Source organism: Rhinopithecus roxellana, chromosome 3 (genome assembly GCF_007565055.1).
Source record: "Rhinopithecus roxellana isolate Shanxi Qingling chromosome 3, ASM756505v1, whole genome shotgun sequence".
Taxonomy (NCBI): Eukaryota; Metazoa; Chordata; class Mammalia; order Primates; family Cercopithecidae; genus Rhinopithecus; species Rhinopithecus roxellana.
The window spans coordinates 161,195,560-161,213,291 of NC_044551.1; the positions used below are offsets into that span (position 1 = coordinate 161,195,560).

A 17,732-nucleotide genomic window follows, 5' to 3' on the forward strand; every position below is an offset into this window, starting at 1 on the left:
ATAGAAAGCCATTCTATGCTCATGGATTAAAAAAATTAATATTGTTAAAATGACACTACTAACAGAAACAATTTACAGACTCAATGCAATCCTTATCAAAATGCCAATGACATTTTCACAGAATTAGAAAAAAAATGTCTTAAAATTTATATGGAACTACAAAAGACCTTGAATAGCCCAAGCAAACATGAGTAAAAAAAAGAACAAAGCTGAAGGCATCACACTATGTGACTTCAAAATATACTACAAAGCTGTAGTAACCAAATAATCATAATAGTGGTATAAAATGCATGAAGAGACCAATGGAAAAAATGCAGGACCCAGATATAAATCCATGCATTTACAGCCAACTCATTTTCGGCAAAGGTGTCAAGAACATACGATAGAGAAAAGACATTCTCTTAGATAAATGGTGCTGAGAAAACTGGATTCGTTCATGCAGAAGAATGAAACGAGTCTCTCTCTCTCATCAGATTAAAAAAATTAACTCAAATGAATTAAAGACTTAAATGCAAGACCTACAATTATTGAAGTCTTACAGAAAAACCTAGAAGAAATGCTTGTTGGCATTGTCCTGAGAAAGAATTTTTTTGGATAGGACCTCAAAACCATACGGAACAAAAGCAAAAATCAGCAAAAAGAATTACATCAAGCTAAAAAGGTTTCTGCACAGCAAAGGAAACAATCAAAAAAGTGAGGAGACAATCCACGTAATGGGAGAAAACATTTGCCACTATCCAACTGACGAGAGATTAATAACCAGAACATACAAGGAGCTCAAGCACCTCAATAGCAAAAATAACCTGATTAAAAAATGGGCAAAGGATCTGAATAGATGTTCCTCAAAAGAAGATATACAAATGGTCAGCAGGTATATAAAAAATCGCCAAATCATGAATCATCAGAGAAATGAAAACCAAAACTACAAAGAGTATCATCCCACCCCAGTTCAAATGGCTTTTATCAAAAAGACAGGGTGTGATGGATGCTAACAAGGATGTGGGGAAAGGGGAATGCTTTTGTATATTGTATTTTGTATTTTGTATATTGTTGTATTTTTGTATTTTGTATTTTGTATATTTTTGTATTTTGTATATTGTTGGTGGGATGTAAATTTGTACAGCTACTATGGAAAACTATAAAATTTCCTCAAAAAACTAAACATAGAACTATTGTATGATCTAACAATTCCATTGCTGTGTGCATATCCAAAAGAAAGAAAATTAATATATTGAAAGGATATCTGCACTCCCATGTTTATTGAAGCACTACTCACAATCGCCAAAATATGGAATCAACCTATGTGCTCATCAGTGGGTAAACGGATAAAGAAATGTGGTAGATGTACCCAATGGAAAATCATTAAGCCATAAAAAAGAAATGAAATCCTGTCATTTGCAGCTACATAAATGAAACTGGAAGTCATTATATTAAGTGAAATAAACTAGGCCGAGAATGGCAAATATCACATGTTCTCACTCAGATGTAGGAGATAAAAAAGAATCTTGTGAAGATAAGGAGTGCTTATCAGAGGCCAGGAAGGGTAAGGCGGAGGTAATATAAAGAGAGTTTGACTGATGGATTCTGTAATCCTGGCACTTTGGGAGGCTGAGGCGGGCAGATCACTTGAGGTCAGGAGTTCAAGACCAGCCTGGCCAACATGATGCACCTCCGTCTCTACTAAAAATACAAAAATTAGCTGGGCATGGTGGTGCACACCTGTAATTCCAGCTACTTGGGTAGCTGAGGCACGAGAATCGCTTGAACCTGGGAGGCGAAGGCTGCAGTGAGTCGAGATCATGCCACTGCACTCCAGCCTTGGCCACAGAGCAAGAGAGACCCTGTCTCAAATAAATAAATAAATACCTAATGTTTGATCTATCAGTAGGGTGACTATAGTTTACAATACTTCATTGTATGTTTTAAGATGACTAGAAAAGAATAATTTGAATGTTTCTAGCAGAAAAAAACGACAAATATTTAAGGTGTTGCATATTCCAGTTATACTGATTTGATCTTTACAAATGATATGAATATATTAAATTATTACATGTACCCTGAAAATGTGGACATCTATTAGGTATCAATACAAAAATATAATTACTATACTTTAAAAAAAAGTAATTAGGTTAAAATGAGGTCATTAGAGTGGGCCCTAATCCAGTATGACTGGTGCCCCTACTAAGAGGAGATTAGGACTCAGGCATGCACAGAGGAAACATCCTGTGAAGACAAAGAGGTCCTCAGAAGAAGCAACCTTGTTGACACCTTGATCTCAGACTTTAGCCTCTAAAAGTATGAGAAAACAAATTTCTGTTGTTTGAGCCATCTATTGTGTGGTACTTTGTTATGGCTGCCCTAGCAATTGAATGCAGGTTTATATAAGATTTTTTAATCCGTAAATTGAAGATTACACATAATTCATTTATTTATGAACTAGTCTAGCATATCATTTGTTGATTTAGGGAAAAATGTTCATATGTATTTTTCAGGAATGTATTATCAGTTTGCTTTCAAGAATATCAGCCCTCCACCCCCAACAAGTCTACAAGATCCCCTTGAAGGGGCAAGAAATCAGGGACTATAAAAAGAATTAAAACAAAAACGATTCATTAGTTATCTTGAATTGTGGTGTTTATTATACTAACACTAGTCATTCATTATATCTCCATGGTCAAGATGGAGACTCCTGTGATTTCAATGTACAATGCATACTCTGGAATGAATACAAAGGGTATAGCTTACAAAAATCTGTGAGTACTCTCTTTTGAATAGACAGGCTGTCAGTGGTCTTTAATAGGTTGCTGCTGCAGAATGAGTGTCGATTTAAGAAACTGGAGAACCAGGTTCTGGTTTGAAGTCTGTCACTAGGTCTGTGAAACCTTGGCCACTCCAGTTTTTCTCTGTGGATTGCAGAGTCCTCATCTGTGAGCTAAAGGAACTGGATTGGATTAGGTGACCTTGTAGATCCATTCTATCCTTAAAAGTCAGTGTAAGCATCCCCAGTGGATAAATCTGCTTAGGAAACATTTCACACCTGTACGACTTTTGGGTGGGTTTAAAGCAATCTATCTAGCCACAAGTTAGATAAGTAAATATTCAGAAAAACTTAGCTCTGCTTCCAAATTTTCAAGGTATCAGTGGAGGCATGATATCCTGTTATTTCTTCTACATCCTCCTTGTTATTTCATTCATGTTTTCCTCTCCATGGTGTCGACGTTGTATAGTATTATAGAGTAAGTCTAGCCTCTGATTAGTAGCATAAAAAGTGCTACATATCCTCAGAACCCAAACAGGTTGTCATGGCAACTGATGACATTTTTATCCTTCAGAGTGCACTAGGAGTACATGGCCTGTGTGTCCCTGCAAAGTGTTTCATGTTATTTTTGCAGTGGGAAAGATGGAACCACTAATGGTGTGAAAATAGGAAGTCATCCAACTCAAATCCTTACTTTATGGGCTTAGTTCAGGCAGGGACAATGTCTTCTTAGTCACTGAATCCCTAGGGCTTGCATTAACATAGTCACTTACTGCATGATTTTTGCATAAAGGAATACATACATTTCAGAATATCTTGCTGGTACATGACCTCCAGCATAAATGACCTAGCCAATTTAAATTTAGCAAAGTTTTATTTATCATGGTGCAGTAGATATTTGTCATTTTTGCTAATCAGCATCTACTTATTCCTCAGTTTTTTTCTGGAATATCACCCTCTCTCCAAATCTTGTTAAGTGTGTTTTAGTTGAAGTTGCTCTTCCCCAAGACACAATAATGGACATTTGACTTAAGACTACCAATGAGGGCCTTGTATTCCTGTGTCTGCAGCAATTGGCTCAGAGATAATTACACTGAGACACACTGCTGATGGAACTCAGAGGCACACACTCCTTTTTAGCTGATCCTCATATGAATTTTGATTGGTCTGAAGCTATCGGCAACGGTCTTAGTCTGTTTTGTGCTACTATAACAGAAAACCTGAGACTGAGTAATTCATAAAGAATAGAAATGTATTTCCTCAGAGTTCTTGAGCCTGGGAAGTCCAAGAGAAAGGTCCCGTCTGATGAGGGCCTTCTTGCTGTGCCCTCCTATGCAGCAAGGTGAGAGGGCGAGAGAGAGAGAACAAGAGGGAGCCAATCATGTCCTTGTGTAAGAAACCAACTCCCGTGATAATTAATCCACTTCTGTAATAAAAGCATTAATCCACACATGAGGATAGTGTCCCCATGAACCAAGCACCTTCCATTAGGTCCCATCTCCCAACATACAACACTGAAGATCAAGTTTCCAACACATGCTTTTTTTGGCGGGGGGAACACATTTGAACCATAGCAACAACCGTACTACCATTAACGGAAACTTAGGATGAGGTCATTGTGGAACAGAGCAGAGGAAAGGGATGAGGAGGGACTGGGACCTGGTGATATTTTTTGAGCCACTCCTAAAGCTAGATCATCTTTCAGACTTATCCATTTTATGAGCCAATAAAATTTTCTTGTTGTTTTAAACAGTTGGGATTGAATCTCTATCATTTGCAACATAAATTATATCCATAGAAAAAAGGCCCAAAACAAGCTTTGAGGAATGGTAGAAAAAATCCTGATCCATGGACAAACACTTAACTGTTTGATTTTGGGCAAATTTCTCTCTGAGAAATGGGGTCAATTATCCAAGGCCTTTGTATTTTCCATGGTTATTAAGAGGCTCAAACTTGAAAACATATGTTTGAAGTGCTTTGTAAAATATGAAACTCTTGTACTACTGCCAGCTATTAAAATTTTGACAAAGGTACTGAAAATAATACCAAGGAATCGGACTTAATCTGGAAGCCGCTAATTCCATGATATTTAAATAAGCATCTTAGTTATTACATGCCTCTGACCTGAAGGAAACCATGTGATGCAAAATGATCAGGTGCTGAGAGAAAAGAAATTTAATCTGCTTTTAGAAAGTTTCTGATTACACAGATAATCTTACAATGTAGAATAGGTGAAAGGATTTTATTAACAATATTATTGTCACTCATCATTCATTGACCATATACTATATGTTATGCTTTGTATATCCTTCTAACTCCCACAATAACTCTACAAGGAAGGTACTTTTTCTCCTGTTATATAGATGAAGGAACTAAGAGTTATGGACACTGAATAATTCTCTCAATGTTGAACAAGTAATAGGCAGAACACAAGCTCAGTCCATCCATCTCCAAAATATTTCGTTTTGTTTCTTAATTCAAATGTTTACAACACAAATATAGGTATATGTGTGCTGCCTTCATTATTGAGTTGTTTTGTTAAGGTGAGTTGTTGCGGTTGAGTTGGAAGACAGAAAAGGCAGACTAGTAGCCCAACACTCAGTCCAGACTCTGCCCAAACTTGGACAAGTTACATCATCATTCTGAGAGTTTCTCAAAGGAAATGTTATGAAGATTGAATGAGGCACACCTAGGATAGTTCTTTGAAGAACTAAGATGTGTTAGACAGACAGGAAATATGTTTACTAAAGATATTCTAGTTCCAAGTCATTGTCCCTCCACTGAGGAATTAAATTGCTTTTGAATTTGATAGTTACAAAGTACTTTCACTAAAAAAAAAAAAAAAAAAAAGGTGAAATTTGCATAACATAAAATTAACCATTTTATAGCAAACAATTCAATGGCATTTAGTATTGTCATAATTTTGCACAACTACCACCTGTATCAAGCTCCAAAACATTTCCACCACTCCAAAGTAAAACTCCTTAACCATTAACCAGTTTTTCCCCATTTCCTCCTCCTACAATCCCCTGTAAGCTACCAATCTGTTTTTGTGTCTTTATGGATTTATTTTGGATATTTCATATAAATGAGGCCATAACTATATGTGATATTCTGTGTGTGGCTTTTTTTCTCCTAACATAATGTTTGGAAGGCTCATCTACCCTGTAGCATGTATCAGTACTTCATTCCTTTTTAGTGGCTGAATAATATTTCATCACATTTATATACCATAACTTGTTTATCCATTTATTCCTTGATGAGATTTAGGCTACTTCCACTTTTTGGGTTTTGTGAATAGTGCTATCATGATGCTTGAATATGTACTTGTTTGAATACCTGTTTTCAATTCTCTGAATATATACCTAAAAATGAAATGGTATTGTCATATGGTAATTCTACATTTAGCTTTCTAAGGAACCACCAAATTGTTTTCTGGAGTGGCTGAACATTCAGGGGCTAAATATTTCGATTTCTCACCACCATTGTGGAGAGTTCTAATTTCTTTGTATCTTCAACACTTGTAATTTTTATTTTAAAAATATATTATACCTATATTAGTGAATGTAAAATGGTGCCGCATCATGATTTTGATTTGCATTTCCCTAATGACTAATGAAATCATGCATCTTTTTGTTTGTTGCCCATTTGTATATTTTCATTGGAGAAATGTCCAGTGAGGTTCTTTGTTCATTTTTAAACTGAATTTGCTTTTTTCGTTATTGAATTTTGAGATTATACATTCCAAAAAATAGTTATCAGATAGATGATTTGCAGTATTTTCTCCCATTCTGTAATCTCTTCATTTTTTGATAATGTTCTTAAAACAATATTTTAAAATTTTTGATGAGATAATTTATTTTTATTTTGTTTCTGTTGTTGCTTTTAATGGCATATCCATCACCAAACCCAAGATCATGGTGATGTAGTTATATGTTTTTCTGCAAGAGTTTTATGGTTTTAGGTCTCATATATTCATTGATCCTTCTGAGGTTTTTTTTTTGGTGTATGGTGTCAAGGAGGGGTCCAACTTCATTCTTTTGCATATGGATATCCAGTTGTTTCAGTATTATTTGTTGAAGATGTGTCTGGAATTGGTTCCTTCTGGTGTGTTCTTGGTCTCGCTGACTTCAAGAATGAAGCCGCGCACCCTCACGGTAGGTGTTACAGTTCTTAAAGATGGTGTGTCCGGAGTTTGTGTCTGATGTTCAGATATGTCCAGAGTTTCTTCCTTCCGGTGGGTTCGTGGTCTTGCTGACTTCAGGTGTGAACCTACAGACCTTCCCAGTGAGTGTAGGACACTCTTAAAGGTGGTACGTCCGAAGTTGTTCAGTCCTCCTGGTGGGTTGGTCTCAATGGCTTCAGAAGTGAAGCTGCAGACCTTCACAGCAAGTGTTACAGCTCATAAAGGTACTGTGGACCCAAAGCGTGAGCAGCAGCAAGATTTGTTGCAAAGACATAAAGAACAACCCTTCCACAGCCTCAAAGGGAACCCGAGATTGATAAGTGGAGTGGCCAGCTTTTATTCCCCAATTTGGCCCCACCCACATCCCGCTGATTGGTCCATTTTACAGAGAGCTGATTGGTTCATTTTACAGAGTGCGCATTGGTCTATTTTACAGAGTGCTGATTGGTCCGTTTTTACAGAGTGCTGATTGGTGCATTTACAAACCTTTAGCTAGACACAGAGCACTGACTGGTGCATTTACAATCCTTTAGCTAGACAGAAAAGTTCTCCAAGTCCCCACCCGACCAGGAAAGCCCAGCCGCTTCACCTCTCAAAGAGACTCTTTACTTCTTTACTGGTCTTGGTGCTCTTGTCAAACATCAGTTAGCCTTAGATATATGGGTTACAGTAATTTTATTTTTGTCATTACTTGCTTTTCCAAATCCGGGTGGAAACACGGGGAACCAACTCTCTTCTCACTTTAACAAGTGTGGAAGTTATGCTTGAGATGTGAAATGTTTTAATATTAAAAATGTTTTCCATTTTCTAATAGACCATCTATGTGTGAGACCATGCTGGAAGAGATGTATATCTGTTATTTCTCAGTTGTATAACAGTCCCATAGAATCATTACTCCAGTGTACCATGAAAAGTATTATGAGGTCAAGTTATACACCCTAACTTTTACAACCCATTAACATCATGGTTATGTTTGGAACACAGAACTTTTGACCCCAAAGCTCATGCTTATTCCACCAAGCCACACTGTCTTCAGTTACACAACTCATCATCTCTCTGTATCTTGTTTCCCACTGCTGTTATCCTCACTGTAGTTGGAGGAGTCTTCCTAAAATACAGTCAGATCAAAACACTTTGCTGCTTAAAATACTACTCTTACGATCTTGGTAAGAAGTTATTTCCATTGTGCCCATTTGACACATGTTTGTTGCTCAGTTTCTGACATATTTTGGAGAAAATGCTCCTGCACTATTGTAATTTGCATGCCTGATATTCTTATGTCTGACTGCCTTTTCAGTCCTAAAAGGTTTACAGTGTGCTTTGTTACATGCAGCTTTTTCTGAATTCTGTTGCTGGATTTTAAAATCACCTTTTAGCTTACTTTACTTGCTTTTCTCTTATGACCAAAACAAAAATGCGTAAGAAATTGTGCCATAAAGTGATTTATTGGCTTTCTCCCCCTTAATCAGTAGAGTATTCCTTTTGCAAACAAGGTATACGCTTGTCAACTCAATCATATTTCTCTCTGTGTATGTTTAATGTAAAGGGGATGGTTTCGCCTCATTAAACACATGCATTTCTTCCTCTTCTGCTGCTGGAGGCAGGGCAATCATGAAGGCTGGGGTAAAAATGCCTTTTAATTCCAGTTGTTACTCATGGAGATGAAGAGGGAATAATCCACTTGATACCTATAGACCAGCACTTTCCAGTAGTACTTTTCTGCAGAAGTGGAAATATACCTATCTTATTTAATGCAGTAGACACTGACTACATATGGCTACAGAACATTTGAAATGTTTATGAAGAATGGACTAAAGTTTTTATTTTATCTAATTTTAAACAATTTAATTTAAATTAGATAGCCACCTGTGGCTAACGACTACCCTGTTGCATGGGAGAGCTACAGCCTTTTGCATTTATGATCACAGAACTAGCAAATATAGATCAAAGTAATCAGGATAACTGATGAGTCAGAAGCACTCGGTAAGAAGTAATCTAGGAAGAACTCCTGAGGCAGAAGGCAAATGACTTTTTGTACAATTCTTCCATGGGCTTATATTCATTTATTTATGTATTTAAATAATATTTTGAACACCTATCAGTTACTAAGTACTGTTCTGAATGCTGGTGATACAGCAGGAAGCAAGATAAATTCCCTTCCTCATGGTGTTTATATTCAAGTGTGGAGTTCATCAATCTCAGAGTTATTTTTGGCCAGATAATTTTTTGTTGTGAGAGTCTGTTCTGTGCATTATAGGATAACTTGAAGCATCCCTGGCCTCTATCTCCACAGTTTACTGGTTGGGGCCTGCAGTTTGAACTAAGGCAAGAGTAACAGAGATAAAGAGGAAAGAGGCAGATTATGGTGATATTTAGGAAGTGACGGCACACGTATACATATGTAACAAACCTGCATGTTGTGCACATGTGCCCTAGAACTTAAAGAATAATAATAATAATAATAATAATAATAATAATAATAAGGAAGTGACATTGACAAGGCTTGGTGGCTTATTGGGTCTGGGAGATAAGAAAGAAGCAGGAATCAAAGATGGGTCCAGAATGACTTATTTAAAGGTGTGCGTGTATGTGTGTATGCACGCTCATAGATTTTACTCTTCAGAGGCCATGGTTACAATAGAACAACTGTACTTTTTTTTAATAGAGGCTGAGGATTGAATCCATGTTTGGGTGTTCTTAGGGGAACTGCTTTTAATTTTCGTTTTGGGTAGGGTCTAATGCATCATGTATAGGTGCATATATGTGGCTCAACCCTTTGCTTAATCTCTGGTAAAAAGCAAAGAGAAAATACCTGCCTATAAGCCTCAATATACCCTGGAGGTCAATATTCTTGGGAAACCTATCAAAGGAGAGAGACTGGGGCAAAAATCGCTGTCTTGTGCTCACAGATAACCCTCAGAATAACTTCTCTGATGGCATTGGTTTGGATTGCCCTCTGAATGTGAATTTCACGCTTGATGAAAGTCATCTCAAAGCCAATAGAAGGAATTTGAGCAAAGGAAATCAGATTTATGTAATCTGCTTTAGCCTCTTTTCTATTCTAGCATCTCAAGCATCTTTCTGCTCCTTCTCTACCTCAGTGATTTTAAGCTTCACTTTGTTATTCTGTTTTCTCAGACCTTTTCCCAGCTGTTATGTGGCAAGCCACAGGGCAAGTATAGATATGTCTTGATTGCTTATTTTTAATTGAAAAACTTTGTTTTTTGTCCTTACCTTTGAATGGTTTAATGTGGGTATTTCCTGACTTAGGTTCTCAAAATCATACCAAACAAAACAAAACTAAACTCAACAAAACAAAACAAAAAATCTCAAAGCGAAATCAAGTGAGTCTCTCAAGCCTCACTTTTCTGTGCAAAAAGGTGATTTATGACCTATATTAAGGTTCCCCTGAGTCCAAACTTGTTTTTGTAGTTGGGCCATGTGTAAATCTGCTGTCCTGGGGAGTCAGGTATCTACTCGCATGGGTTGATTTATAAGGGAGACTGTGGTGCATTGGATAAAGGAGTAGGAAGAATATTTTTGTGTATACCTGGGACTTGACACGAGACAGAATATCATGCCATGAGTACTCCATCTGGTTCCTTGGACTCAGTTTGAATGCCAGTGGGGTCAGGGTATGACTCAGTGCTAAAGGAATTTGTTTTTTCAAAGCCTTAGGTGACAGAGTGTAGCAGAGAGACAAAGATAGGGCTACTGTCTCCACTGTTGCACAGACATTACAATTACTCCAGCAATACTAGGATTGGCAGCTTTGGGTACATTCAGGACTTGCTTACCTAGCATGGACATTGGTTGTAGGGACAATGATAAAGATGAGGAATGTGAATAGACTTGTTCTTGAAAACACCAAAGTCAACCCTTAGAATCCAGGGAGAAAGTAAGTAAGAAACACTCTGATGGGGAGAGCCTAATGCCATCCAAAATGAGTGGACAGAACTCATATAGAATTTGGGTCATCTTACTTTATTTGTACTAAAAGGCATGCAAGGCCTGGGATATTGAATTAGCCATAAAGGCCCTAGATAGGAAAATATTTGTCTACATGTGCAGTAGAACTTTCATAAAAAACTTGGTATGAGTTCCCTGACAGAATTTCAACATGTCCCTCATCTACTTATGACATACTCTGACTCTTAAATGTCATCTACAATCTCTGCTTTCTGAGTGACAAAGCAGAGAATGCAAAACTAGAAACAAATTGTCTGGCTAAACCCTGGGCTGCTTAGTATGTAAAACCAGTGAATGCCATTAACTTTGCTGAGCTGATAATCAAGGCTGTGGTCTAGTATTTGTCAAAGAGAATCAGGGACCAGGCTTTCTAAGCTGTTGATTTACATCTAAATGTCTCTGTTTGATTGTGTGTTGATTTGAGAATTGAAATGGTGTGCCATGTACTCATCTCACTTTCTTAAGCAGCTTGAAATTTAGAACATCCACATTTAAAAAATTTCAGACAGATCCACAAGTAGAAGTATTTGTCCTCCCCTATTTGTGTGAAAAATACAACAGGCTGTACTGAAAACTTTCAGCAAGTGCTATTTATTCTTATTACTTGGCACGGAGCCTTCTCAACTCTGTCTCCAAATAGTACAGCCCTATGTGTTTAATTTCTGTTGTCTAGTTGGGGAAATGTGGGATAGTATTGAACAACAGCAAAAGTCAGATTTTCTCATCATCTTTGTCTACTGAATAAACAGTAAATGAGTTTATATAATGAAAGAGTAAAGAAATGACCTAATACTCAAAAATTGGATATTTATTAAGGGTACTATGGGATTCTGTAGAAGAATATGTTACCATTTAAAATGAAAACATGTTTAAGAAGCATATCTAATGATATGTCAAAATACTCCTTGTCTAATGCTAAGTGAAAACAGTAGATTACAAAAATGAATATATACCCCATGTGGATGTTAGGAGGTGAAAGTAACGTTATGCAATAGCTGATGCAAGTGTTTAGTGAACATCTACAGGGGGAGGACCAACAAGGACCTTTTTCTTATAAGCTTACATCATAGTAGCAAAGATAGATAATGAAGCAGCAAATAATCATTCTCCTAAGATTGTGACATTTGTGTCACCTGAATGACAAGATGGAGCCATATATGAAAAATGAAAGAGAATGGCATTCTCATCAGAGAGGACTGTAAGTTCAAATGACCTGGTGTGAGAATGAGTATGGAATGTTTGAGGAACAGAAAGAAGGCCAATTTTGCTAGAGTGAAGTGATTGAGGAAGGGAGTGGTAGATGATAAGCTTTGGATGGAGCAAAGACACCAGTCATGTAAAATTACATAGGCTCGAGTAGAGTCAGGGTTCTGTTAAGGGAACATAGGAAGCCAGCTTTTAAGCAAGGGAGTAACATAATTTGTTTTATGCTTTTGAAATATTCCTCTGGCTACTATGTGTAGAATGAACTGTAGGGGACAATCAGACCTGTCAGAGAATATTACAGGCATAGAGGAGAGAGATAATGGTTTCTTAGTCTAGGTTACAGGTCTCAGTCAGGTCATTCCTCCCATCCCCCAGCCCTTTCAGAAAATACATTAGACAGTGTCCCTAGATATTTTTGGTTGTCATAACTGGGAAGGGGTTGCTACTGGTATCTAGAAGGGAGAGACCAGGGATACTACTAAGTATCTTACAATGCACAGGACAACTTCTCACAACAACAAAAATATTTAGCACAAAATGTAAATAAAACTAAGATGGGAAAACCCATTTTGAACTAACCCAGTGGAGATGAGAGAAGTAGGTAGATTATTAGTTAATTCTACAGATTAAATGAACAGGACTCACTGAGAGATTGGATGAAGAGGCAAGAGAAAAAAAGTAATAAATAACCATTCCCTGAGAATTATGCTTTAGCCACTAGAGTCCAACCTTTTGTCTTCCCTAGGCCACACTGGAAAAAGAAGAATTGTCTTAGACCACACATAAAATACATGAACACTAATGACAGCTGATGAGCTAAAAAAAAAAAAAAAAAAAGTCCTTGTATAATTTTCCTGATATCCATCACCACAGATAAGCAAAATAAGTCCTCACATTAAAAGTGTTGGACGTCCATGCTTTATACTAAGATTAAATAGTACATGGCAGACTTGGGACCAGCAATTCAGATACTCTGACTCTGAAGTCCGGACTCACTACCACATCAAGCTTCTCTGTAAGTGGTAGGAAAGCACGCATTAAACTCAGATCTATCATTTTAAATATTTACTGCCCTAAAACCTGCTCTTGTACTTCACTATATTGGTCTGAGAAGCTTCTAAGTGGCCAATGAAACATAATTGGGTTAATTTCCAGTGTATATGGTCAGCCAGGATTAGTTTTTACAATTGTCAATTATACCAGGAAATTTAAACAGCATTGAGTAGGATATCTCTCCATAGGCATATGGGGTGGGTGAGCTGATGCACATTCTTCTGCATCATAGTAAGTCAGTAAACACATAATCCTCTGATGGCTTCCCAGCTGAATTAGAACAAAATCTAAAGGCCTTGATCCCTAAGCAGTTTGCACTGGCTATTGCTCACCTCTCCAATCTCAATTAGGGCCACTCTGTATTAGATCATGTTCTGCTGTTACACTAGAATATAACAGACTGAGTAACTTTAAAAGAGTAGAAGTTTATTTGGCTCATGGTTCTAGAGGCTGAGAGATTCAAGAGCATGGCTTTGGCATCTGGTGAGGATCATTCCATGGCAGAAGAGCATCACAAAGCAAGTGAACTTACCACACAAGAGACAAGATGGGAGCCAAAGTTATCCTTTTATCAAAAGCCCACTTCTGTGGTAACTAGCCCACTCCCACGATAAAGTCATTAATCAATTCATGAGAGTGAAAGGGAATCCCTTATTGCCTATAGATCCCACCTCTTAATATAGTCACAATGGCAATTAAATTTCCCCATAAGTTTTGAAGGGAGCATTCAAATCATAGCATTCCATCCTTGCCCCCCCAAAACGTAGGTCCTCACATACAAATACATCTATTGTATTCCAATAGCCCCCAAATCTAAACTCATTCAAGCATCAACTCACAAGTCCAAAGTCCATAATCTCATATGAAACAGATACAAGTGAGACTCAAGGCATGATTCATCCTGAGGCAAATTTCTTCCTGCTGTGAACCTATGAAACAAGTAATCTACTCGAGAAATACAATAGTAGATCAGGCATAGGATAGGCATTCACACTCTCCAAAAGGGAGAAATAGGCAAGAAGAAAGAGGTAACTGATCCCAAGTAAGTTCAAAGCCCCAAAAGGGGAAAAAAACTCAATAAATCTAAAGCTAGAGAATAATATCCTTTGACTCCATGTCCTGTTTCCTGGGGATAGAGATTGGTTCCTTAAGGCCACAGGCCTATAGCCTTGTTGGGCTCATCCCATCCAGCAGCTCTGTCAGGTTGGAGTCTTCTGCTTCCAGATTTCCTAGGCTGGAGCTGCACACCGGTGGACCTAGAGTAATGGTCTCTGAGAGACCTCAGTCCCATGGTTCCACTAGACATTGTCCTCATAGGGACTCTCTGTGGTGACTTTACTCCCACAAGTCTCTGCCTGGACCTCCAAGCAATCCACAATATCCTTTGAAATCTAGGTGGAGGTAGCCATACCCCCACTACTCTTGCATTCTGTAAGACTGAAGAATTAGCACCACATGGATGTTGCCAAGACTTATGGCTTCTACCTTCTGGAGTAGCAGCATGTACCACACCTGGACTCACTTGAGACATGACTGAGGCAAAAGAAGCACTGTGCTGGAATGCAAGGAACAGAGTCCCAAGGAAGCCCTGGGCAGTGAGCTTATGAAGAGCACCTTGGGCCCATCCCCTGAAACTATTCTCCCCTCCTAGAGCTCTGGACATGTTATGTGAGGGGCAGCCTCAGAGATCTTTGAAATTACTTCTTTAGGGTCTTTCTCCCATTATCTTGAATAGTAACTTATTCTTTCTATTCATACTAATCTCTTTGTCCCTTGCCACACTCTTAGTTTGCTCTCCTAAAGACACCTTTCACTCTTTACATGGCCAGATTGCAAAATTTTCAACTATTTCTATTCTGCTTCTCTTTCATTGATAAATTTAATTAAGTCATTTCTTTTTTCTTGTATCTCACTGTATGCAGTTAAAAGCAACCACAAAGCAGAATGAATGAATTGCTGCTTAGATATTTCTTCTGTCAGATGTCCTAGTTTATCATTCTCAAGTTCTGCACTCTATCAATCCCTAGGGCATCAGCACAATTCAACCAAAGTCTTTCCAACTGTATAACCAGGATGACTTTTATTCCAGTTTCCAATACCTTGTTTCTCACTTCCATTTGTGACATCATCAGAACAGCCTTTACTGTGGATACTTCTACTAGCATAGCATCCTGATCATGAGCACTTAAGTAATCTCTAAAAAGACTTTCCCTACAGCTTGTCTCTTCTATTGAGCTCTCACCAGAATCACCCTTAATACTTCATTTGCAAAAATACAGGCTTTTTCTAGCCTGCTCCTCTAAAATTCTTTCAGATTCTGCCCATTATCCAGTTCCAAAGCCATTTCTACGTTTTCAGGGTTTTGTTTTGTTTTGTTTTGTTTTTTAATAGTGTTAGCTCCATCTCTCAGTAACAATTTTCTGGCTTAGCTTGCTTTCTGCTGCTGTAACAGAGTACCACAGATTGATTAATTTATTAAAAAAAAGTGGAAGTTTATTTGGCTCATGATTCTGAAAGTTGGAAAGTCCAGGAGCATGGCACCAGCATCTGGGGAGGGTCATACCCATCAAGGGAGGTATCATAGGGCAAGCAAGTGCATGAGAAAAAAGAGACAAGATGGAAACTGAACTTATTTTTTTTATCAAGAGCCCACTCCTAGGGTAACTAACCCACCCCCTTGATAATGGCATTAATCCATTGATAAGGGTGGATTCCTCATACTTAATCATCTCTTAAATTTCCAACCTCTTGATACTGTCATAATGGCAATTAAATTTCAGCATGAGTTTCAGAGAAGACATTCAAACCACATTACTTTTTCCATTGGCCATTTTTCTGTCCACTATATATGCTACACTTATTCCCGCTTTAGGTCTTTTGTATTCTCTGTTCCCTCTTCCTGGAACACTTTGACCTGATTTATAATAAGGTTAGCTGTTGCACAATGGGAGAATGTAGCTGAGTATGCTTGGTAGCAGAGGAGCTGTAGGTTCTAGGAAATGGGATTGCAAATAATACCCAGACACTTTGGGAGAAAATGTTTCAGGATAAAGACGTTGGAAATAAACTTCCAGCTTAAATGAAGTTGCTGGTTTGAATTAGGCGGGGCTGAGTATCTTGATCTTCTACTCAGGATTCAGTTGTTAGCATAGAGGTCTAGCCTCAATCAAATTCAATAGACATTCCTACTTTATTTTCTGGGCTCCTTTTCTACCTTCCAGTGACCTCACTTCTTGGAGACTCAGAGTCATATACTCTTTTATTACTCTCCAGAACCCCTATTGTGCTACATTCTCTGAGGAGGGGCCCAAACTCTCCTCAAATGGTTTCTCCTTATATTTTCTGATGCATCCAAAACCTGATGCCCTCTAGAATCTGATATCAGCTATTTCTTTTAAAAAAATTGAAGAAGAGAAGATACATCTTGGATCACTCGTTCACAAATTTGTCTGCATCTTCAAGTCACCTATGACATTTTAAGAAACACAGATTCCTGCTATCATCCCCAGAGATGCTGATTTAATTGGTATGGAGTGCAGCCTGGGTGCCTTCCAGGTGATTCTAAGACACAGCCAAGATTGAGGGTAACTGTCTTAGATTATACTCCTGCAGCTAAGATATAGCTTCAGTGAAAATAACATAGACTTTGAAATTAAATAAATCTGGTTTCAGATTAGGAATATTGGAAAGGTTACTCCATTTCCTAGTTTGAGAATTGGATTAGGTTACTCAGTCTCAATCTTGTGTAGTTCATTTATCAGTAAAATTAAGGTAATAATAATTACCCCAGCAATAGGTTGTGATTATTGAAATAGCTTAGCACGGTATCTGTCACAGAGTAAGAAGTCAAATAATTTGACCTCTTTCCCTTCATAGCCCTTGACTTGGGACCACAGAAAGGCTGTACATGCTCCATTTATAGATAGAGTCCTTCTCCCTTTGGTACACCCCAAAGAAGGACAAAGACTTAGTTGGCAATCTGCCTCAAACCTCTGTACCCCAGGTACACCTTCCTTAGTTGGAGTATGCATTGTTATATATTCTGACTCAAGAACATTGGAAATAGATAAAATGGTGGTAAGCCCTTCTTTGCTGTTGCTTGTCTGTTAATCAGCATCTTGGAAACAACTCTAGACAACAACATCCTGTTTGTCTCTCTGATGTCAACACTTGTATAATAGCCAATTACAAGGCATTTGTCGTTGTTTTTTTATACCATAACTTGGTAATTTGATTTAGACAGGGGAATTTTCTGTTGATTAATCTAGGTGGATTACCAAGTCAGAATACATTTATTAAAACACCAATTAGATCTTGCTCCCTCATCCATCACAAGACCTTTAATTCTTATGTGGTTTTGTCAGGGTGTTCCAGGAACCATGTTTGCCTGAGTGAATGACTTAAATCAAATTGTCATTTTACAAGGATTACCTTATCTTTGAACTTGAGGGCAAGTCATTCTTTATGTACTCTGTGAATAATAAGCAATATTGTTTTCAAGCCCTACTGCTACGTTGTTGGGATATAGCATGGAAAGTAACTCCAGAAAGCTAAAGCCAA

At 37.8% G+C, this 17,732-nt stretch overlaps 1 protein-coding gene across 2 annotated transcripts in view; it reads left to right on the forward strand.

Annotated features, from left to right (window-relative positions):
• The window catches only part of KCTD16 (potassium channel tetramerization domain containing 16), a 337,714-nt gene that overhangs the window by 260,686 nt on the left and 59,296 nt on the right, over window positions 1-17,732 (forward strand). The window lies entirely within an intron of this gene.